This window comes from Littorina saxatilis, linkage group LG9 (assembly GCF_037325665.1).
Source record: "Littorina saxatilis isolate snail1 linkage group LG9, US_GU_Lsax_2.0, whole genome shotgun sequence".
Lineage (NCBI taxonomy): Eukaryota > Metazoa > Mollusca > Gastropoda > Littorinimorpha > Littorinidae > Littorina > Littorina saxatilis.
Window position 1 is genome coordinate 21,023,671 of NC_090253.1, and position 24,960 is coordinate 21,048,630.

General features: G+C 42.4%; 1 protein-coding gene across 1 annotated transcript in view; it reads left to right on the forward strand.

Annotated features, from left to right (window-relative positions):
• The window catches only part of LOC138975582 (protein N-terminal glutamine amidohydrolase-like), a 570,098-nt gene that overhangs the window by 130,654 nt on the left and 414,484 nt on the right, over positions 1-24,960 (forward strand). The gene's annotated exons all lie outside the window — the stretch shown is intronic.

Sequence of the window (24,960 nt, forward strand, 5' to 3'; positions counted from 1 at the left end):
GTTTAGATTTTAATCATTCCACACACGTTTAATATCAAGAGGCACTTTTATCAATAATATTATCACATGCAAGCACACTATCACACACGTAATTGAACTTTCATCACGGTTTCTTTGTATCTACATCGTATTTTGGTTTGTGAATGGTGATAGCCACCGCGTAAATTGCGTCCTTATTTGTTTGTTTGTTTGTTTGTTTGTTTGTTTGTTTGCTTAACGCCCAGCCGACCACGAAGGGCCATATCAGGGCGGTGCTGCTTTGACATATAACGTGCGCCACACACAAGTCACACAAGACAGAAGTCGCAGCACAGGCTTCATGTCTCACCCAGTCACATTATTCTGACACCGGACCAACCAGTCCTAGCACTAACCCCATAATGCCAGACGCCAGGCGGAGCAGCCACTAGATTGCCAATTTTAAAGTCTTAGGTGACCCGGTGTAACACGAAATTTTTACTCCACGAAAAATTTACTCCGGAGTAAATATTTCGTACGAAATTCTTACTCCGAGTACACTTTTCGTACGAGAAAAGAACTCCCCAAGGCACGAAAAAATTACTCCCTCCACGAAATTTTTACTCCCCATTTTTTTTACTTCCAGTAAAAATCTCGTACGCAAAAATGGGATGCGGGCGAAGGGATAATGCCAATAAGTGATCTCGCGCACACGAATGTCGCGCTACCCTCCTTCCACCCCTTCCACCACCAAGACTAACAGGGGACAAGGGAGTAAAAATTTCGTACACCTGGCATGGGAAGTTAAATTGCTCGTGTTGGGGTGAAGTAATTTATTCGTTATTTATTCGTCAGGGGAGTAATATTTTTGAACGAAATGTTTACTCGGAACTCACCTGTCTTGGGGAGTAATTTTCTCGTGCAATGGGGGAGTGCTTTTTTCGTAAAGGGAGTAACTTTTTCGTACGAAATGTTTACTCCGGAGTAAAAATCTCGTGGGAGTAATTTTCTCGTGTTACACCGGCCGGGATTCGAACCCACGACCTCCCGATCACGGGGCGGACGCCTTACCACTAGGCCAACCGTGCTGGTCTATGCTTATTTGTAAGTGTACACAATCATAATGTAAAGTAATTTCTAACTTAAAAAAATCCCACCTTTAATTAGTCCTGCATACCATCATCCAATCCCAAACATTCTTCATGAATGTTAATCTGGAATCCATTTGCATAATGTGCATGTACGTGTGCCGCTATGCATACAGAGTTGCGGATTAGATATGCGACTATAGGCCTGTGTGACGATGTCATATTGGCCCCGCCGTCATATTACCCCCTCAATATATACTCGAGAATAAAATGTTGTTTCCTGGTAAAAATAAAGAAGTGAAATTATGTAAGGACGAAAAGCATGTCAGTTTCTTGCATGTGAAGAAAATTGGTGGTGAAATTTAATAGATTTCACCCCAAATATCGATTTCTTTGAAAACGTGTACCGAGTGGTTACGTCCCTTGAATGAGAAGGGAAACATTTTAGGATGAATCACATTTCTAAGTTAAATACAAAACATTGGATGGACAAATTTGGCCCCATGAATGTAAGGTACCCAAGGTCACTCATCAGTACTATTGAAGTGTGGTTTTTTGTTCAGTGTGGAGTTTAAACAAGATCAACGAGGCCGAGAATCGTAATATGACGGCGGGACCAAGATGTTATCGTCACACCTGCACCATGTTCTGTTAGTGTACACTCTAAAGCTCTTCTCTAATAGACAGCATTTACAATGTTAGAGCATCAGAGAGCCTTGCTACGGCGACAAATTTTGACTCTAACTTTGTGTCGTATTTGTTTTGTTAGTGTACAGTAAAGCTTGGTGTTCTAGTACACAGAGGTTTGTCAGTAATTTTTGCGATTGTGAAACCTAATTTGTCCTTTTCTTCGACTCGCAACTTCTGCGGATTACGAATCCTACAATAATTGTTTTCAATTTGACTAAAACTCCCTGCTGAAGTACACGAATTTCTGAATTTCTACGAATTATGAAGTCTCAGTGGCGAATTTTGACTCCAACATTGTCATTGTATCATTTTCGTTCTGTTATTTTGGACTGCAGCTTCCTGTTCTAGTGTACAAAAAATATCAACTTCAATTTTAATGTACAAACTTTGTCTCTTACTTTGCACTTTGCACCATTTTTGTTCAGTTGGAGTAGACCAACATGCTCCGCTCTCGATTTACTAGTCACGTTGAGTCCACCGGAAGCATTCCAAGTTTATTACTTCCGGCGCATGATATCGAGCTCGTGAGATGCGCATCAGTGATGTCTTTCTTTCTTTCTTTATTTGTTGTTTAACGTCGTTTTCAACCACGAAGGTTATATCGCGACGGGGAAAGGGGGGAGATGGGATAGAGCCACTTGTCAATTGTTTCTTGTTCACAAAAGCACTAATCAAAAATTTGCTCATGGGGCTTGCAACCGGTAGTACAATGTATTACCTTACTGGGAGAATGCAAGTTTCCAGTACAAAGGATTTAACATTTCTTACATACTGCTTGACTAAAATCTTTACAAAAATTGACTATATTCTATACAAGAAACACTTAACAAGGGTAAAAAGAGAAACAGAATCCGTTAGTCGCCTCTTACGACATGCTGGGGAGCATCGGGTAAATTCTTCCCCCTAACCCGCGGGGGGTATCAGTGATGTCGACGACTGGAGTTAGACAACCATGACATGTTGACATGTTGACATGTTGACACAAATTCCCATCCGTGTATTTTGCAGCTCGTTAGTGTTTAATTACTTATACCATGTATACATCAGATGAAGTAGTACAGATTTTTTTTATTAAAAGTTCTCATCTGAAAAGTCTTAACATCGCCTGCGGCATATTGTATTAAAGTTCTCCGATGAAAGAGTTTTAGTTTTGTATACATGTCATGATTGTAACCTTTGTTAAAATAAACTTATGTTTAAACATTTTTAAAAAAAAGAAGAGAGTTTTAGTTGAGGAATTTTAAGGGCAGAACATGATTTTAACATTGCTTAGTTACTATAACTTCACCAGTTTTGTGAAAATATCTGATTCTATGCCAATCTAACAGTCAGCAAGTAAAAAAGGCGTGTAAATAAATCTTTGCCATTCATTATAAGTACTGTATTCGTCATTGGCGGATCTTCACTTCGCAGCCTGTGAAGCTTATAGGGCGTCTTGCATCACGATACAGTACGCTGTTCTAACCGTAACATACAAATAAATAGAACACTGTATTTAATAATAATAATAATAATGATAATAATAATAATGGAAATTTACAGAGCGCTTACCTAAAAGCTCCAAGCGCTTCACAATGACATTATTATACACATGTACAAAACCAAAATACAATCATTAAGACACAAAAAGAACAGGAGTACAAAAGCAAATTCATCGTTTAATCATCATCGTGATCTAAATTCAGCAGATTAGTTTTGACGTTTAAAGAATTCTTGGCCATTTACCATTGACATTGTTGCGGTTGTCTTTACTTCCACCTCACAGAACTCAAAACCAGCAGTACGGTGATATACTAGTAGAACATGTTCGGAAATAACCCTGTCGGGTGTGTATGGGTTGTGACAGAGGAAATACTCTTGCTTCTATAGAGGCTAAATTTCCCACTGACATTATAGGCCAGTCACTAGCGAGGGGTGGGTCTGAAACACGTGGACACGGAGCACGTGTGGAAAGTTTGTCTCAATAAAAAGTAAGAGTATTCACTCTTTAGTGAGCAACCCATACGAACCCGGTAGAGTCCGTCTATTCCCCCTCCATTCATTCTTCACACTTTCTTTCTTTCTTTCTTTATTTGGTGTTTAACGTCGTTTTCAACCATTCAAGGTTATATCGCGACGGGGGAAGGGGGGAGATGGAATAGGGGAAAGGGGAGAGATGGGATAGAGCCACTTGTTAATTGTTTCTTGTTCACAAAAGCACTAATCAAAAAATTGCTCCAGGGGCTTGCAACGTAGTACAATATATGACCTCACTGGGAGAATGCAAGTTTCCAGTACAAAGATCGTAACATTTCTTACATACTGCTTGACTAAAATCTTTACAAACATTGACTATATTCTATACAAGAAACACTTAACAAGGGTAAAAGGAGAAACAGAACCTGTTAGTCGCCTCTTACGACATGCTGGTTAGCATCGGGTAAATTCTTTCTCGTCCCAACCAATATGGGACTCCCCCTAACCCGCAGGGGGTATTCTTCACACAAAAAGCACCCTTTCACTATATCAGTACCTTCACAAACAAAAGGCCCTGACACGCTTCAGGTCACGGTCGATTGGGCGATTAGTTCCAGGCGACAGATTTGCAACAACTGTGCCAGGGCAGCTGTGCGCAGGGTCACGGTATCTCATTATGCTAATTGCACGTGCAATTAATGCTTACGCTAACGTGTCCTGTAATTCCAAACAAGCTGTGACGAGGCACACATGATGAGATGAGACGTTGTATGGAACACATGGTGTGTTGTGTAATATCGTACGTTCATCGTTAGTTGGGGAATAAAATTAATAACCTACGTCTGGTCAGTTAGGGGCAAATCATACCTGCGCAGAGTCAGCGGCACAGACGACCCACTGCAGATTATTGAGGTAAGGCCTGCAGGACAGACGACGCACTGCAGATTATCCCAGCCCGCTACACGTTGCGCCGTGAAAGGAAAACAGGCCAATTACTCGTCATAATCCCTATCGCAGCATCAATAATATGCAGTGCGTCGTCTGTGCCGCTGAAACTGCGCAGGTATAATCTGCCCTTAATTCTTTTTTCCCCAGCCCGCTACACGTTGCGTGAAAAGAAAACAGGCCAAGTACTCGTCATAATCCTTATCGCAGCATGCAGCGCCGCTGACCCTGCGCAGGTATTATTTGCCCCTTATGAACTTCTTGGCTTCAAGCCTACTCGCTGACCAGAAAGTTTCGTGTCAGTGAGGTCATGACTTGTTGCGTTTGGTGTCAACAAAAGCTTATTTAAAGAACATGTAATACACTAAAAGCCATGACATAAGATATTAAAGGTCCTTGTCTACATTTTTTATACCGAAATCGCCATTTGACCATTAAAATGCAGAGTCTATTATCTACAATTATCAACAATACACCCCCTTTCGATCAGGAAAGACGAAGCCAGTGTAGCCGTTTGAAAATTCATTGTAGTATTCCAGCGTTGTACTCATAGTAGGATATCCTTATTTGGAAAATGCCAAGCGCAAAACTCCTCTCAAATCCCGTGCATTTCGTGCGTTTAAAAAAAAGCGTGGACAGCGCTCCAGTGTCAAACTGTTGCTGCACTTGTTTGGGCGTGGCTATAAGCATAGTGACATGAATTTGATTGGTCAGTATATTTAGGCAAAGCACATGTTCTCAGCAAACAGAAAACAAAATATTGGAAGCGTGAGTCACGCTACCCAAAAATAAAATCTTGTTTTACATATATATTTTTTTTCTATAACTTTTTCCCCATGGTTCATTCATCATCTGACATAACTTTTTAGCGAAATCTAACCATAAGATTATTGAAAAAAAGCAAAAATCTAGACGACCACCTTTAACACATGGGCACAAGTAAAACCACGAAGGTCTTGTTTTGTTTTTTGTGGAGTTTTTCATCAAATGAAGATAGTGAAATAGATCAATATTTTAGAAAGTATAACTGCTTCATATAATTTCCCGCTTTCATTTTTTCGTACAGATATTAACTTCCAAATATGTCTATATTTTTATCAATCAACAGCCGTCGTTTATTTATTGTTGTGTGAAAAAAATACGAGGGTCTCAGTTCAGAATAATTATATACAAATTCGGCATACCAGAGAATTAACCTTCCCAAAAGATGAGTATATATAATATAAGTTAACCTTTCACTGTTTTAAACTGACTAAATGTATTTCGAGCCCATTTAATTTGGTTACTTATCATTTAGTCCCTTTCGACCGCATACATTCCACCGTGAAACGACGTAATGAAAAAAACCGGAAATACCGAAAACTGAGAAAAAAAACTTTAAATTTGAAGCCTCGAAGATACCTACACGCATCACTGACGGATGCTGCTTTATCTTAAAATTTGTTTGTTTGTTTGTTTGCTTAACGCCCAGCCGACCACGAAGGGCCATATCAGGGCGGTGCTGCTTTGACATTTAACGTGCGCCACACACAAGACAGAAGTCGCAGCACAGGCTTCATGTCTCACCCATGCAGTCACATCAAGTTATTCTGACACCGGACCAACCAGTCCTAGCACTAACCCCATAATGCCAGACGCCAGGCGGAGCAGCCACTAGATTGCCAATTTTAAAGTCTTAGGTATGACCCGGCCGGGGTTCGAACCCACGACCTCCCGATCACGGGGCGGACGCCTTACCACTAGGCCAACCGTGCCGGTCTCTTTATCTTAAAAGCACCAACGTAAAACCAACACAGTCATACTGAGAGGATCGGATATTGTAGCACTAAATGGCAGCGCCATGAGTCATGGAGAATACCCTGCCTTCTGTCAGCAACGGCGATACCCCGCTCTCCTCATCACAGCCCCTTCGTCAGACAACCCGTCCACCCGACATCCACACCCACAACACACGATACGGCAAGATTCCACGGACATGGCCGCAACTACAGGCACACAAATCAATTTTACACTGATTTTTTTTAACCGAATAGCGGCAGTCTATGCGGTTTGATAGTTCTGCTTGTAATCGTGGTTGTTCAGATTCAGAACATTTAAGGTAGGGCCTAATTATCAATGTAATACCAAAGCTGAGCTTCGTGATTGTAAAATAGTGAACTGTAAAACAGGCAACAACAACAACAAAAAAAACAAAAAACAAACAAAAACAAACAAACGAGACATTTTCCCCCAACAGAGAGCAAAACACAAAAATAAGAACGTTATTAAAAAAGAAAGTAAACAGATGCAAATAGATGCATGAAGATACAAATAACAATCAGATATTTTGATTTTACTGTACATTTTCTATAAGACTCACAATTGCATGAATAATGATGCTATGCCCTTTGTGGTAACGAATGACACTGCATGCGGAAAAAGAACAAAACATGGTAAATCAGAGTCAGTACCCTCCTTCACCGATCTCCTATCAAAACGATTAAAAGCGTGTACCTCTTCATACGATTTATTTCAGCTATTGATCCCGGCGCCTGCGTTCAAATCAATGAAATGAATGCTGTCCTGATAAAATCGGTCGACGGAATTTGTCTCGCCTCTATGGATTCCGAGCCAGCTTGGCTGTCGATAAAATGGATAGTCAGTCAGGTTCGATGACTCACGGGGTTTGTTATTGTTCAAGAGAAGATAATCTGCACATGAATCACCGCCCCTGAAAAGACAGGCGCCATCTTGGGGAGCAACATCTTGTGCAGAGCTGAGTTAGTTCTTTTCTAAAGTTGCTGAAACAGATGTGCCCGGGGGGGGGGGGGGGAGAGAGAGAGAGAGAGAGAGAGAGAGAGAGAGAGGACAGACAGACAGACAGACAGACAGACAGAGACAGAGACAGAGAGACAGAGAGACAGAAAGAGACACACACACACATATACACACACACACACATACACACACACACACACCACACACACACTCACACACACACACCACACACACACACACACACACACACACACACACACACACACACACACACACACACACACAGAGAGAAAGAGAGAGATATTATATTGATTCATAATTCCTAACCCTTTGTTAATTACTGTTTTGAATGTTTAGTGCTTTCTTATAATCTGGAAACATATGTACATCGATTTTCGGGATTTCTGTGCTTCAAAGGACCAAATCTTTCTTTTGATACCATTCTCATTGAGTTTTGTGTGTGATGACATATAAGACAATGGCTAATGGAGGATGACGTTATTGGTTTCACTTCATTAGGTACTTGGTTTGAATAATAAAATGACCCGTCGAAGAGTTTGTTGCACTAGTTGACTTATGTGCCTAAGCAGGGTTCGTTTTGAACTTTGCGCTAACCCGTGGATATCTTGTAAAATGTAGAATGCAAATAGCCATTGCCATTCTTTTTGTTGCTAAATTTATCTCTCAAGAGAAACAAAACTTAAAAGACATCAGCTAGCATACTAAAAAAACAAAAACACCGTTTTTACCGAACAATTGCAAGCTGGCTGCACTTGATAACTTATAACATGCACTTTTTATTCAAAACTATTGAACTAATTTCATTCACCTTAATAAGGTGCTTCATCCAAGTGAAGAGAGAGAGAGAGAGAGAGAGAGAGAGAGAGAGAGAGACAGAGAGAGAGAGAGACAGAGAGACAGAGTCAGAGACAGAGAGACAGAGAGAGAGAGAGAGAGAGAGGGAAAGAGAGAGAGAAATAGAGAGAGGGAGAGAGAGAGAGAGAAAGAGAGAGAGAGAGAGAGAGACAGACACAGACAGACACAGACAGACAGAGAGAGACAGAGACAGAGAGGGGGGAGGGGAGAGAGAGAGAGGGGGAGCTTTTTGCCGTTACCGTGCATTTCTCTCCGAGTACAGAACAGCAATACGACAAAACTGAGAAGGGTTCAGGAAGTAACGAAAATTGCAAGTGCAAGAGCAGGGAAATGTTGAAGTTGCAGAATGCATGGATTTGCTTTTTTTAGATAGCTTAATTGTTTCGTTCTACATGTATTTGTTTTTGTGTACTTTTATTTTTGTTTAAACACATACACACATATACTGAGACTGACAGACGGACAGACAGACAGACATACATACAGACAGAGACAGACAGAGACAGACAGACACACAGACACACACACACCAACGATTTTCTACTGTTTCTCTCTCTGTTTCTCTCTCTGTTTCTCTCTCTCTCTCTCTTTCTCTCTCTGTCTCTCTGTCTCTCCTAAGAAAAAAAGAAGATTTTTGCAACGATCGAATCAGTGCAAAAGGACCTTAATTTCCTCCTCTACCTCGTCATTCTTCTAAAACCACCCATGAACCACTTAAAGTGCACCAGAAATAAAAACACAAGTCGCGTAAGGCGAAAATACAATATTTAGTCAAGTAGCTGTCGAACTCACAGAATGAAACTGAACGCAATGCAACGCAGCAAGACCGTATACTCGTAGCATCGTCAGTCCACCGCGCACGGCAAAGGCAGTGAAATTGACAAGAAGAGCGGGGTAGTACTTGCGCTGAGAAGGATAGCACGCTTTTCTGTACCTCTCTTCGTTTTAACTTTCTGAGCGTGTTTTTAATCCAAACATATCATCTATATATATATATACGACCTGTGTCTGTGTGTCTGTGTGTTTGTGTGTTTGTGTGTTTGTGTATTTGTGTATTCGCCATGCACGGCCAAAGTTCTCGATGGATCTGCTTCAAATTTGGTGGGCATATTCAGGTAGACCCGGGACACGACACAACCTGGTCGATATTTCAACACGTGCTCTCAGCGCGCAGCGCGGAACCGATTTTGGTTCCACCTCAACTATTTTGGTTCCACCTCAGCTACCCGGGCCCCCATACCGACACACCATAGCCGCTACACCACATCACAACGCCAAAGTTCTCGGTGGATCTTTTTCAAATTTGGACACCGTATTCAGCTACACCCCGGACACAATATCATCGATGAGATATTTCAACACGTGCTCTCAGCGCGCAGCGCTGAACTCATTTTCGTTTTTGTGTTCATTTCACCATTATAAGTAACTCTTCCTTATCTTCTCCAGTGTTTGGCGTTTATCTCCCTTCCTTCGTGTGGCTTTCCCGTTCAGTTGTAAGTTACTACACTGCGCTGTCCACTGCGCTGAGCGTCTTCGGATATTCCCGGCGTTCTGTTACTGTTATTATTTTTAGAAGGTCAACGCAGTGTACAGAACGTAAATTGGACCCGTAAATTATCCTCACTGTAAAAGTGCAAAGGTCGAATCAATTTATAGCCACGCGAAAAATACACTGTCATCTATCTCTCTATAGATACGGCTTCTCTGTGTTTTTGTGTGTGTGTGTGTGAGTGTGTGTGTCTCTATGTAAGCAACACCTGTGCATTGTTCAGTTCTGTTTGTGATGTGGTCTGGCGGCTTTTGTGTAATTTTATGAACTGGCCTTCCTTTGAGAAGCCATAACTTGCTCAGTCCTGTTTGAGTGGAGTTCGCCTCCAAAGGTGATTAACACGGTTACATTCGTCGACAAGGATGGGACTCGATATGGTCAGGATTGGCATTATGGCCACTGAATCATTTTCGTGCTGTTCCCATTCCACAAATCTGGGAGGGACCTAAGCTTGGCGGGTCTATTGTTCGGACCCGGCGAAGCCGGCGTACGGCTCTAAGTACTTCTTCCCGGCGAAGCCGGCTACCCGGCGAAGCGGGTATTCATTCTAGTATCTATATATTTTTGGAATCAGGAACCGACTAGGAATAAGATGAAAGTGTTTTTAAATTGATTTGGACAATTTAATTTTGATAATAATTTTTATATTTTTAATTTTCAGAGCTTGTTTTTAATCCAAATATAACATATTTATATATTTTTGGAATCAGAAAATGATAAAAAATAAGATGTACGTAAATTTGGATCGTTTTATATTTTTTTTATTTTTTTTTTTTACAATTTTCAGATTTTTAATGACCAAAATCACTCATTAGTTTTTAAGCCACCAAGCTGAAATGCAATACCAAACCCCGGCCTTCGTCGAAGATTACTTGACCAAAATTTCAACCAATTTGGTTGAAAAATGAGAGCGTGACAGTGCCGCCTCAACTTTCACGAAAAGCCGGATATGACGTCATCAAAGACATTTATTGAAAAAATGAAAAAAAACGTATGGGGATATCATTCCCAGGAACTCTCATGTCAAATTTCTTAAAGATCGGACCAGTAGTTTACTCTGAATCGCTCTACACACACACACAGACACAGACACAATCAATCAATCAATCAATGAGGCTTATATCGCGCATATTCCGTGGGTACAGTTCTAGGCGCTCTGCAGCGATGCCGTGTGAGATGAAATTTTATACGGCCAGTAGATTGCAGCCATTTCGGCGCATATTTACCTTTCACGGCCTATTATTCCAAGTCACACGGGTATAGGTAGACAATTATTAACTGTGCCTAAGCAATTTTGCCAGGAAAGACCCTTTTGTCAATCGTGGGATCTTTAACGTGCACACCCAATGTAGTGTACACGGGGGGAGGGTTCGGACACCGAAGAGAGTCTGCACACAAAGTTGACTCTGAAATAAATTTCCGCCGAACCTGGGATCGAACTCACGCTGACAGCGGCCAACTGAATACAAATCCAGCGCGCTACCAACTGAGCTATATCCCCGCCCCACACACACATACACCACGCCCCTCGTCTCGATTCCCCCCTCTACGCTAAATATAACAAGAACGACAAAAACAAACATGACACCAAAATGTGCACACAAACATGCACGTGACCCCACACACAGACACGCCTATGGATAGGTTGCAGGTATTGTTTGCAACTCCCCGCCTCAAATGCAAACACCATCACGCTTTCCTTGCCAGCGGAATACGCTTCAGTCCCTTCCACTTCCCCACATGCAGCCCCACAAATAACCCACCACCATGCTCTGAAACCATACAATGCTACTTCACTGTCGATGAATAAAATAATGCCGCGTCAGCGATATTGCATGTGCTCATTGTCCGTCTGTGTGCCTCTGAATAAATCCTAAATCAGCGGTATTGCTATCTGTCTGTCTGTCTGTCAGTCAGTCTGTCTATCTCTATGACTGTCTGTTTGTCTCTCTCTCTCTCTCTCTCTCTCTCTCTTCTCTCTCTCTCTCTCTCTGTCTTTTCTCTCTCTCTCTCTCTCTCTCTCTTCCTCTCTCTCTCTCTCTCTCTCCTCCTCTGTCTCTCTCTCAGTCTGTCTTTTCTCACTCTCTCTCTCTCTCTCTCTCTCTCTCTCTCTCTGTCTTCTCTCTCTCTCTCTCTCTGTCTTTTCTCTCTCTCTGTCTTTTCTCTCTCTCTCTCTCTGTTTCTCTCTTTGTCTGTCTGTCTCTCCCTCTCTCTCTCTCTCTGTTTCTCTCTTTGTCTCAGTGTCTGTCTCTCCCCCTCTCTCTCTCTCTCTTTCTCTCTCTTTCTCTCTCTTCCTCTCTCTCTCTGTCTTTTCTCTCTCTGTGTCTTTTCTCTCTCTCTCTCTCTCTCTCTCTCTCTCTCTCTCTCTCTGTGTCTTTTCTCTCTCTCTGTTTCTCTCTTTGTCTGTCTGTCTATCCCTCTCTCTCTCTCCCTCTCTCTCTTTCTCTCTCTCCCTCTCTCTCTCTCTCTTTCTCTCTCTCTCTTTCTCTCGTTCTCTCTCTCTGTTTCTCTTTCTGTCTGTCTGTCTGTCTCTGTCTGTCTGTCTGTCTCTCTCTCTCTCTCTCTTTCTCTCTCTCTCTCTTTCTTTCTCTCTCTCTCTTTCTTTCTCTCCCTCTCTTTCTCTCTCTTTCTCTCTCTCTCTCTCTCTCTCTCTCTCTCTGTCTCTTCTCTCTCTCTCTCTCTTTCTCTCTCTCTCTCTCTCTGTTTCTCTTTCTGTCTCTCTGTCTCTGTCTGTCTCTCTGTCTCTGTCTCTCTCACTTTGTCTCTTTTCTGATTGAGGTTTAAATATAGAACTGATCCATGATCATTCCGCGGACTGACAAATCGTCGCAAATGGAAAATTGTCCTTTAATGGAATGGCTGTTTTGATGTCTCAAAAGCCCTTAACGAGCATGAAGCCATCCTAAAACGACAGGAAATTGCTATCCATTTTTGGGGAGTTTGCTGCATCAGCAATAACAATAGGAATCACTAGAGACGTGTACAAATAAGTCCTTATCTCAGCAATACTGGGAAATGTCCAGTAAATGGTACAGTAAATTATGCATGATGTAATAACAAAATTGATGTTTTCAATTCTTAAAACTTTGGTGTGTCTCGAAACAAATGCCGTTTGATTGGTGGAGTTAATCTTCTTCCTTCATATTGCTGAAAAAACCCACGTTTTGGCGAGCTGGGTGTTGAGATGCACCAGGCCGAAAGTGGGTGCCACCCTACCAGATGAGAACAAACACCGGAGTCTGATTAGTTGAAATCACAACAAATCTCAATTCCCACCAATCCTACACCGTGGCTGGCTCCCATCCGCTTGGTAACTTTCTCGTGTACTTCGGCCCTGGGTTCCGTTGGGCTGGGTCGGAACAGGTATTATTACCATCCTTTCACGGACGTACACACGTTTACTCCTTCAGAATACGATGAGTACCAGGGGCGGATCACATCATTTTTAAGGGGGGGTTTCCACATTTTTGTAGGGACAATTCGACAACGCGAAGCGTTTAGTTGAGGGCGCGAAGCCTTCGAACCTCCTAGGGGGGTCCGGGGCCATGGTCCCCCCGAAAATGTTGATAAAAACCAGGAAAATGGAGCAATCTGGTGCAATCTGAGTCAAGAAACTTTCCCTAATACACCTTCCAAAAAGTAAATTTAAGAAGAAAAATTTGGATTAAAACAAGGGCAATTGACCGATCTGGTGCATCGATCCTGAGCCCACAGATCGACCGACTATTTTTCAAACCCGTCACTTAGAAGACAAAGGCCGTCCCCCCGGAAAATTTTGATAAAAATCAAGGAAAATGGAGCAATCTGGTGCAATCTGAGCCATCAATTTTTCTTTATTTTCAATTTTAAAAAGTATTTTTTCTTTCTTTTTTTCTTCTTTGTTTGTTAGGCTAGGGGGGTGGGGGGGGTGGGGGGGGGTGGGGGTGGGTTCCGGAAACCCCGGAACCCCCTCCCCCCCCCCGGATCCTCCCCTGAGTACTGTCTTTCAAAACACCATGCATATTACAACCCAAAACGAATGCAAACGGCTACGCATTCGCACAGCACTCCCAAGTACAGTCTTTGAGGGTAGTAGCATGTAGTAGTAGTTTTACCAACCAAGATCATAGATTTCCTGAAGGGAAGTAACCTGTGGCTCATGGGGTTTTTGTCGCAAGGTCACCGGAAATTGTCTTGGTACTATTGACCTACATACATCCTTGAACAAGTCACGGTTAACCTTGCAGGTCTAACCTGTTGGGAGTTGTCGCACTTCCTGTACGTTGCAGGTTTTCCCCACTGCAAGTTTTATTCTTTGTTTTATTTTGCCATGTGGTGCAGGTCTGCCGTTTGTCTAGAATAAAAATAAACAGACAGACAGACAGACAGGCTGATAGACAGACAGACAGACAGACAAACAGACTGACAGACTCTCTCTTTCTCTCTCTCTCTCTCTCTCTCTCTCTCTCTCTCTCTCTCTCTTTCTCTCCCTCTGGGTCTCTGTCTCACCACCGAGCATGCTTTCGTTGAAGAAGCTTTTTTAACATCTCAGAATGTTGTACATGCCACCTTTGATCGTATTGATACTGTTAATCACAGCTGTATATTTTCATCTCCCTGCCCCATCCTCCCTATAATGGATAGTGTTGTACAAGTTGATCATAGGGGTTAAACTGATACAGTACAGCAACAGCATCAAGACGCATGCTCCTGTTTGATTTAGTTATTTTGTTTTCCTGCGATTGCCTTTCTATGCGATGCTGTGTACGTCAATTCGTTTCTGATAAAGACACCAAAAAACACAAAATCGTATCTGCGACTAAAATCGTATCGCCCTCACCACAGCACCGAGACGGCGCTCCTGCGAATCACCACGGACCTCCTGAACGCAACAGATAGCGGTCTCGTCTCTGCCCTTGTGCTGCTGAACCTTTCCGCGGCCTTCGACACGATCGACCACCAGCTACTCGTCGATCGCCTCAGTTCCACGTTCGGCATTCACGACACCGCCCTCTCTTGGTTTAGGAACTACCTCCAGAACCGCTCTCAGACTGTCACCACTGATTCGTTCTCTTCTCAGCCTGTCCCTGTCCGCTTCGGCGTCCCACAAGGATCTGTCCTCGGCCCTGTCCTTTTCACCCTGTACACCCAACCCCTCTCCCTGGTCATCGAACGCCACGGCCTGAACTACAACTCCTTTGCCGATGACACGCAGCTCCAGAACAGCGCCAAGCCGGAGGACGTTGACGATCTCCTTGGATCCATCTCCAGTTGTTTCACTGACATCAAGAACTGGATGACTGAGAACAAGCTGAAGCTGAACAGTGAGAAGACGGAGGCCCTTCTCGTTGGAACACGACAGAAGATTGCTTCCCTCACTGTGACCGACCTCCAGCTGGATGACGCGACTGTTCCATTCTCCCCTGCTGTCAAGAGCCTTGGCGTCTTTCTCGACTCCACTCTCTCCATGCAGACACACATCTCCTTCGTCATCAAGACCTGCTTTTTCCACCTACGACGCATCGCATCCATCCGTCGCTACCTCACCCACGACGCCTGTGTCAAGCTGGTTGTCTCCCTAATCTTCAGTCGTCTGGACTACTGCAACTCCCTTCTGGCTGGCCTCCCCGCCTCATCCATCCATGGCCTACAACGAGTCCAGAACGCCGCTGCCAGGCTGACGTTGAGGAAGACGAAGCGAGACCACATCACCCCCCTACTTCGCTCCTTGCACTGGCTCCCTGTCAACACCCGAATCTCCTACAAACTGTCCACTCTGGTCTACAAGTGTCTCAACGACTCTGCTCCCGAGTACCTTCAATCCTCCCTGGACCTGTACACCCAGCCCTCCGACCGTCCCCTTCGTTCTGCTGCTGACCCACTCCGCCTCCACATCCCTCGCTCGAAACTCGCATCTGCTGGTCAGCGTGCATTTCCCTCCGCGGGCCCCTCCGTCTGGAACTCCCTGCCGCTTGAGCTTCGCCAGAGCCCCTCTCTTGACGCGTTCAAGAGTAGGTTGAAGACTCAGTTAATTCTTCCCGTAGCTGGCTGCGACTTTCATGCTCGACGTGATGTGTTGTGCCCCAAAAGACATTCTTGTGCTGTGCTCTGTGAGAGGTGTTTTCTTTGTGCTTAATATTATTTTGTTTGGACCTAGCTATTGATGTGTACATTGTTGTTAAACAGTTGTTTGTTTACTAGGGTTTGTTAGTGTGTGATAGGGTTCGTGTCCGTCTGTAGATGTTAGTTTCTTTGTTAGTCCTGTGTTGACAACTCTTCGACAAGCGCTTAGAACTGTACCCACGGAATACGCGCTATATAAGCTTCATATTGATTGATTGATTGAAAATTGTCACTTCCAAAATAATACAAATGTCATGCAGCTGTTTTGGACAGGTAGGCTACAGCGTGGCTTAGAAACTAAAACGTACATGTTGTGTAAAAACTAAAAAAGTGTCTCACATCTCAGTCACCTTTTCGGATGTTTACAATTGAAAGTGACAACTAAACAACGGTTATATTTGTACGCCTTTCCATTTCGTCTGTGTCTTGTGTGTGATTATGATTCGGCTGTTCCGTCCACACTCCTTTGCTTAAATTATGCCAAAATCGTCTTCCGCCAAAAGTAGGCTTCCAAAGTTACCCAGCTATTTTTATTTCAATCGAAAGGATCGTGAAACGCTCTCCAACGAACTCTCCCTGATGCTCCAGGTTATTGTGTGGATGAGGTCGTTTTCCAGTGTTTCTTTTGACCAGTTCTGCAAGTGAGTTTGCCCATGATGACTGGTTTTTACTTTTTCATGTTTTGAGTTTTGGAGTTTGCCTTTTCAGGCTTGGGGCTCTTAAAATAAAATCTGGCAAAAAAAACTTGCAGCCCATTCACAAGCGGTTACTGACAAGGCTAAAAACGCGCAAATGTTGACTCATATCGAAATTAATCAGGCCACTAGAGGCGATACGCCGACACTAGTTAAAGTACCCGCACCAACCAGCCATCATGAGGGCGAGTGACACATAAAACCGGACTTTGTGAACTCCGGTACTGACCATTAGTGTCAGCTAATGCCAGTCAGGTCTTTCTCAAGACAGGAAGTTAATTGCTGAGACTTAATGAGGGCCTGACCCTCTTGCAGAAAATGAGGGCTGCGGTTACAGAAGGAGCAATTATACGACGTTGGGAAGGAACTGCACCAAGTCCAGCTCTGTTCCAATATAAGGTAAACTTATCATTGACTGATTGAAACAAAAGTAAAGATATGAATCACTTAGACGGAGCTGTATTGGGACAACACAAACTTTGTATTAAAATCCCGAGGGCCGGACTACAAAGCCCATGCCTGTTCATATTATAGCTGACAGACGCGCGCCATAGTTGGATGGTGTGGGGTAGACTGAAGGTGGGGTGGCGTAAGAAACAAGGGTTGTCGAGGTCTAAGGGTTGGGTAAAGAGGTTGTACCACAGAGATGTTGGTTGGACACGTACTTTTTATGCAAGGTTTCATGTCCTATTTGTCAATGTATCTAATTATTATCTAAATTCACAGGCAAGCAACACTGTAGTTTACTGTATTTATGTGTGGATAGTCACACACCTTTCGTGTCAGATCTTATTCTCGCCACTATTGTATCATTTGGTGCAACTTAGAACGAAGAAAAAGTCGATAAACTGAGTTCATAAACGTTGAAAGTGCCTACTTGTACCACAAAACACAAAGGGATGGCGTGATTTTCCAACTGATCGTTTGTTTCCTTCTGTGGAACCCGATGAGATTTGTACAGGCGAAAACAATATTTCCGTAATATTCCAATCGGGAGACAGTCTAAAAACTTTTAGTCGCAAAAACTGAAGTAAAAAATGAATTATGTACGGAATATCGTGCATGTTCGGGTCATGGAAACTTAAATCGCCACTCGGTCTAAGCAGATTACTTTGGATACATTCAATCTGTCTAGAGTTCAAATTATGAAAAGACTATAGGCCAGGAAGTCTTCTTCTATCCTGCATTGCATGCCCGACTGTCGATAACATATACAGGGTGACCCCAAAAAAAGAGTACCCAAACAAAACGTCATAAATTGAACAAAAATAAAGCAATCTTCACAAAATTTATTTACACACACAAGTAGCCTCTGCATGATTTGCACAGAAAATTTTAACGTTCAAGCTTGTCTTTCAGGAAAGTTATGCTCATTCTACAGAACATGCTCCAAATGGCCTCCCCCGGATTTAAATCCCCCAGATTTCTATCTTTCGGGGTTCCTGAAAGACAACGACTACAGGAACAACCCACAGACAATCACAGAACTCAAGAGAGCCACCACAACAACCATTCGCCGAATCTCGCAACAGGAGTGTGTGCGGGTGATTGATAACTTTGCGCGACGAGTTCAAGTTTGCCTGCAGCGGCGCGGAGGCCATTTGGAGCATGTTCTGTAGAATGAGCATAACTTTCCTGAAAGACAAGCTAGAACGCTAACATTTTCTGTGCAAATCATGCAGAGGCTACTTGTGTGTGTAAATAAATTTTATGAAGATTGCTTTATTTTTGTTCAATTTATGACGTTTTGTTTGGGTACTCTTTTTTTTGGGTCACCCTGTATCTCTTGCATCGTAGTCTCAATATACCACAAAACTGATACTACACAATTCTGGGCCAGAGTTTGTGAACCAACAAAAGTGAGAATAAAAGATTGTCCACATGGGTCAGTCTAAGCCTGAAGCCATTCTGAAAGGAACCCTCCGATTGAACCATTTCATGCTACTGTCGGAGGACTCAATTCCGAATTGTACAAATCATCTGACCGTGTCCATTGCTGAAAGCACTCCAGGGTAAAATCATGGACAGTCCAGAACAATTTCAGTGGTCATTGTTCACTACCCTCCTCCTTTGTCACTGTCATCAACGGGTTTGCTAGTAGCACAAGCTGCATATTTGTCTGGCATGCAGTTAAAATGGTGTTGTCCGCCCAGTGTTAACTGTCAACAGATTGTCGTTTTTGACTCACATGCGAAGCAAAAGTGAGTCTATGTACTCACCCGAGTCGTCCGTCCGTCCGTCCGTCCGTCCGGACGTCCGGAAAACTTTAACGTTGGATATTTCTTGGACACTATTCAGTTTATCAGTACCAAATTTGGCAAGATGGTGTATGATGACAAGGCCCCAAAAAACATACATAGCATCTTGACCTTGCTTCAAAGTCAAGGTCGCAGGGGCCATAAATGTTGCCTAAAAAACAGCTATTTTTCACATTTTTCCCATTTTCTCTGAAGTTTTTGAGATTCAATACCTCACCTATATATGATATATAGGGCAAAGTAAGCCCCATCTTTTGATACCAGTTTGGTTTACCTTGCTTCAAGGTCAAGGTCACAGGAGCTCTTCAAAGTTGGATTGTATACATATTTTGAAGTGACCTTGACCCTGAACTATGGAAGATAACTGTTTCAAACTTAAAAATTATGTGGGGCACATGTTATGCTTTCATCATGAGACACATTTGGTCACATATGATCAAGGTCAAGGTCACTTTGACCCTTATGAAATGTGACCAAAATAAGGTAGTGAACCACTAAAAGTGACCATATCTCATGGTAGAAAGAGCCAATAAGCACCATTGTACTTCCTATGTCTTGAATTAACAGCTTTATGTTGCATGACCTTGGATGACCTTGACCTTGGGTCAAGGTCACATGTATTTTGGTAGGAAAAATGTGTAAAGCATGTGAGTCGTATGGGCTTTGCCCTTCTTGTTGGTATTGGGACTAACATAATGTTGCTTAAAACTGATATCACGATTTTCATGCGGTTTGGAAAAAAGTGTTGACATTTGGGAAAATGTCAGATCAAAGTAAGTGTTTGTCCGTTACAGATCTTTCTATTGGTGTAGTCTCTTCTCTTTCCCACCCACGAAAGAAATCTACATCAAACAATTAACAAACAAAAGTAATAAAATAGATTTACATCAAAAAAGCTTTACCATTCCCTTTCTTGTAAAGATCGTACAAGTGTTTCGTTTAAAAGAAACACTTTCAAAGACATAATCCTTAAAAACAAAGTGCTCCTTATGTTGTGCTTTCCCACGAGGTGATGACTCCTCAAGCTGGTCTTCTCAGTGGAGTAAAAGAGAGGAGCAAATGATCTGATTCGCATGGAAAGGTATGCTGCTCATTTTAGGTCAAGGCCACCGGGCAATGGCTTTCGCACATTGATCATAAACGCTTTTAATACCTTTCCAGATGAGGGCGCCTGCTGTCACTCAGGACTTCAAACTGATCATTGGTCAGTCTTCTTCTTCTTCGTTCGTGGGCTGAAACTCCCACGTACACTCGTGTTGTTTGCACGAGTGGAATTTTACGTGTATGGCCGTTTTTTACCCCGCCATTTAGGCAGCCATACGCCGTTTTCGGAGGAAGCATGCTGGGTATTTTCGTGTTTCTATAACCCACCGAACTCTGACATGGATTACAGGATCTTTTTCGTGCGCACTTGGTCTTATGCTTGCGTGTACACACGGGGGGTGTTCGGACACCGAGGAGAGTCTGCACACAAAGTTGACTCTGAGAAATAAATCTCTCGCCGAACGTGGGGACGAACTCACGCTGACAGCGGCCAACTGGATACAAATCCAGCGCGCTACCGACTGAGCTACATCCCCGCCCTGACTGAGCTACATCCCCGCCCTGACTGAGCTACATCCCCGCCCCTGTTATTATTGGTCAGTGATTGACTCTCCACAGTGGGGCGGTCCGCTGACATGTAACTGAGGACAGGCACAATACTGAGCAATGAAATTCTGACATGAGCATCAAAAATAAAAAATGCTCAGATGGAAAAGTCTATAACTGTAATGGGAGCTAAAACACAGCTTTACCGGAAATAAAAGTCAAAACATAATTGCCTTCATGTCTCTTTCCTTTATTGATCGTCAATCATAGGTATGCATGGACAATGATGTAAGTACTTGGTGGACACCAACTGCAAGATATTTCTATCAAGTTAAAACTTTTGGAATCTTTGATTTTGTCTAGTGTTTGAGTTACATTTTATCCATAAAATCCAGCCAGACAGCACCTACATTTTGTGTAAATCAATTGAGCAAGAAATAGTTGTTGTGAAGACACCATTACTTACATCATTTGGCAAGTCCATCACTTTTTTACAAGAACAAGATTAGGCAGCATTGTAATGCTGCTGATTTAATTGATCACCTTTCTGGTAGACCATGCAACACAACTGAAAACAAAAGTGAAGGCCTGAAAATAATATGGCAAGTGAATCAGATGTAGCGTAAGTTATGAAGACACCAAGCGTAAGTTATGAAGACACCAAAATTGTGAAGTCTGTTATGCTTGAATTCTAGTACTCTTGAAATCTAGTCTGATGTGTAAGAGGTTCCTGATACAGTTTGAAATGATCTCACTCATTCGATTCATTGCAACAATGGCAAATATTCACAGTTACAGGCAAAGTCTGAAAATTATTACGTAAGTTATTTTTGACACCTGAATTGTTGTGTCCAACATTACCAACATCATCAATTATCATCGTTTCACAACTGATTATTTTTCTTATTCGCTTGTTTTCTTTTTCTGTTTTCTGTAGCAGATAACATACGTAAACATGTTTTGATTTACATTGTATCTGCCATCTACCACAATGAACTGAATTGCTGATTGCGTTGGTTCGAGTGACACGAAACGAAAATGGTGTCAGAAATACGAACGTAATCTAAAACAAGCCACACTATTAAAATGCAGGAAAATGTAACTAATATTTCCCCTTCACAGCTTTCTTTATACAAACTCGAAGAAACTTTAAGTCAATCACAAAAATATAAACTTTGGTTCAAGAAAAGGTCAAATTTTCCTGACGTTCGTATTGAAAGACACCAAGAAATGTCGGCAGAGTGGCGAGAATGACGAACGAAATCCACTAAGTTCAGCATCAATTTAAACAAATGCTGGTGATTTTGCATAAAACATGAACAAAAGTAGTTGCCTGTTGGGTAACTCAACTGAATACAGCAAAATCAATTAGGGATCGATGAAGTTCGTCTGTCTGAAAAACTCTTTGAGATGTCGTAAGTTTGCGCGAAACGCCAAAGACACGAACAACTTCTAGGTCAAAATACCTCCTCTCAATGCATTGTGGGAAAGGTGAAGGCCATTTATTCTTAATCTGTGGAAATTTCCGCAGTGCATTGAGTCGATTGACATTCGTTTGTGTGCCTGTGTCGACTTCGCGTTAGATTTTGGAAGTGCAAAAACGTAAGTAACGCAGTGACGCAAAACGTCGGATATTGCCTTTCACACATTCTTTCACAACGCTAGGTCTTTTGATTGCTTTTATTTGTGCTAGATTGTGTCATTTTATTCAGTAACTTCCAATTATCAGTGGAAATATCGAGTTGCATGTGAAAGATATGATGATGGTATGGACTTAGATCAGCGTGTGAAGTGAGACACGAAGCATTACTTACAGAATGCAATTTTTTCGTCCACGCTAACGACACATTATACGGTAAAGAAAGAAAATGAGCATATCTAATTGTTAAATACACTTAGTTTGACCAAAATAAATACAAACATGACACTACAAACTGCTTCACTTACCATTGTGCTTTCTCAAACAAGACCACTCATTTTTGTCAGGTTTCAGTGGCCATTTTAAGTTGTATTTTCAATGGAAAATAATCAAAAACAAAATAACCATCAACAGAAAAAATAATCTGTAAAATGATATTAATTCTTTATTCTCTCTTTAATCACAATACAACAACATTAACAACCAGAAGAAAACAGTTCTTTGCAACAAAAAAATCCAGAAAGTGGTTACCATTCATTTTGTACTTTTTGCCCAGTATTGTGCCTGACCTCAACTACAACATCAGTCTTCTTAACTGTTCGTGGATGACGTTGTTTGAGAGAATGTCCGACGGTTTGAGAGAATGTCTCTGGTCAGCTCTGAATGACAGAGAAAGGATGCAAGGCTCACCTGCCTGGGTAAAGCATTGTTGGTGACTTATTAGCATAAAAAAACCAAGAATTGTAGGTTATTGGAACGTTTAAAGGCACAGTGCAGCTCACAGCCTTCGTTTTGCGTTTTTGTTGCAGCTGAGTGCATTTACAGTTCAAAAATCCTCCTATGGTAGTAAAACAAACCCAAAACTACCCAACGACGACATCTGTGAAGCTCGACAGTTTCTTGTTCACGCGAGTGCATACATTAACCTAGTTATTACGTGGTGTTTGGTCGGAGTTCGATTCAACTTGAGTGATTACGGCCTCCATTTTGTTTTACACAAACTCATGATGACGTCTGACATAGTTTGCTAGTGACTGTCTTTTTGTGCATGATGTGGTGATCTACCTGATCTAAATTTAGATCCAAAAATAGGTCAAGACCAGCCGGGTCCGAGTACGAAATTAATTCGTAAAAAATCGCAGTTCTTGACTCTTAGGGTGCAAGTCAATGAAACTTGGTAGTTCTTCTAACGGATAGCTGCCTGAGGTATGACTAAAAGCCCCAGGGGCTCCGTGCACCTGGATTTGACAAGTTCAGTACCTTTAATTATTCAGTGACAAAAAAACAACACTGTTACATTTACGTACAGTACGTCGACCCATTACTTTTGGAACGTTAGCAGTCTATCTTTTTCTCGACTTATCAGCATGGCAAGGTATTCTGCTCGACTTATTAGCATGGCAAGGTATTCTGCTCGACTTATTAGCATGGCAAGGTATTCTGCTCGACTTATTAGCATGGCAAGGTATTCTGCTCGACTTATTAGCATGGCAAGGTATTCTGCTCGACTTATTAGCATGGCAAGGTATTCTGCTCGACTTATTAGCATGGCAAGGTATTCTGCTCGACTTATTAGCATGGCAAGGTATTCTGGTCGACTTATTAGCATGGCAAGGTATTCTGCTCGACTTATTAGCATGGCAAGGTATTCTGCTCGACTTATTAGCATGGCAAGGTATTCTGCTCGACTTATTAGCATGTCAAGGTATTCTGCTCGACTTATTAGCATGGCAAGGTATTCTGCTCGACTTATTAGCATGGCAAGGTATTCTGCTCGACTTATTAGCATGGCAAGGTATTCTGCTCGACTTATTAGCATGGCAAGGTATTCTGCCCGACTTATTAGCATGGCAAGGTATTCTGCTCGACTTATTAGCATGGCAAGGTATTCTGCTCGATTTATTAGCATGGCAAGGTATTCTGCTCGACTTATTAGCATGGCAAGGTATTCTGCTCGACTTATTAGCATGGCAAGGTATTCTGCTCGACTTATTAGCATGGCAAGGTATTCTGGTCGACTTAGTAGCATGGCAAGGTATTCTGCTCGACTTATTAGCATGGCAAGGTATTCTGCTCGACTTATTAGCATGGCAAGGTATTCTGCTCGACTTATTAGCATGGCAAGGTATTCTGCTCGACTTATTAGCATGGCAAGGTATTCTGCTCGACTTATTAGCATGTCAAGGTATTCTGCTCGACTTATTAGCATGGCAAGGTATTCTGCTCGACTTATTAGTATGGCAAGGTATTCTGCTCGACTTATTAGCATGGCAAGGTATTCTGCTCGACTTATTAGCATGGCAAGGTGTTCTGCTCGACTTATTAGCATGGCAAGGTATTCTGCTCGACTTATTAGCATGTCAAGGTATTCTGCTCGACTTATTAGCATGGCAAGGTATTCTGCTCGACTTATTAGCGTGGCAAGGTATTCTGCTCGACTTATTAGCATGGCAAGGTATTCTGCTCGACTTATTAGCATGGCAAGGTATTCTGCTCGACTTATTAGCATGGCAAGGTATTCTGTTCGACTTAGTAGCATGGCAAGGTATTCTGCCCGACTTATTAGCATGGCAAGGTATTCTGCTCGACTTATTAGCATGGCAAGGTATTCTGCTCGATTTATTAGCATGGCAAGGTATTCTGCTCGACTTATTAGCATGGCAAGGTATTCTGCTCGACTTATTAGCATGGCAAGGTATTCTGGTCGACTTAGTAGCATGGCAAGGTATTCTGGTCGACTTAGTAGCATGGCAAGGTGTTCTGCTCGACTTATTAGCATGGCAAGGTATTCTGCTCGACTTATTAGCATGGCAAGGTATTCTGCCCGACTTATTAGCATGGCAAGGTATTCTGCTCG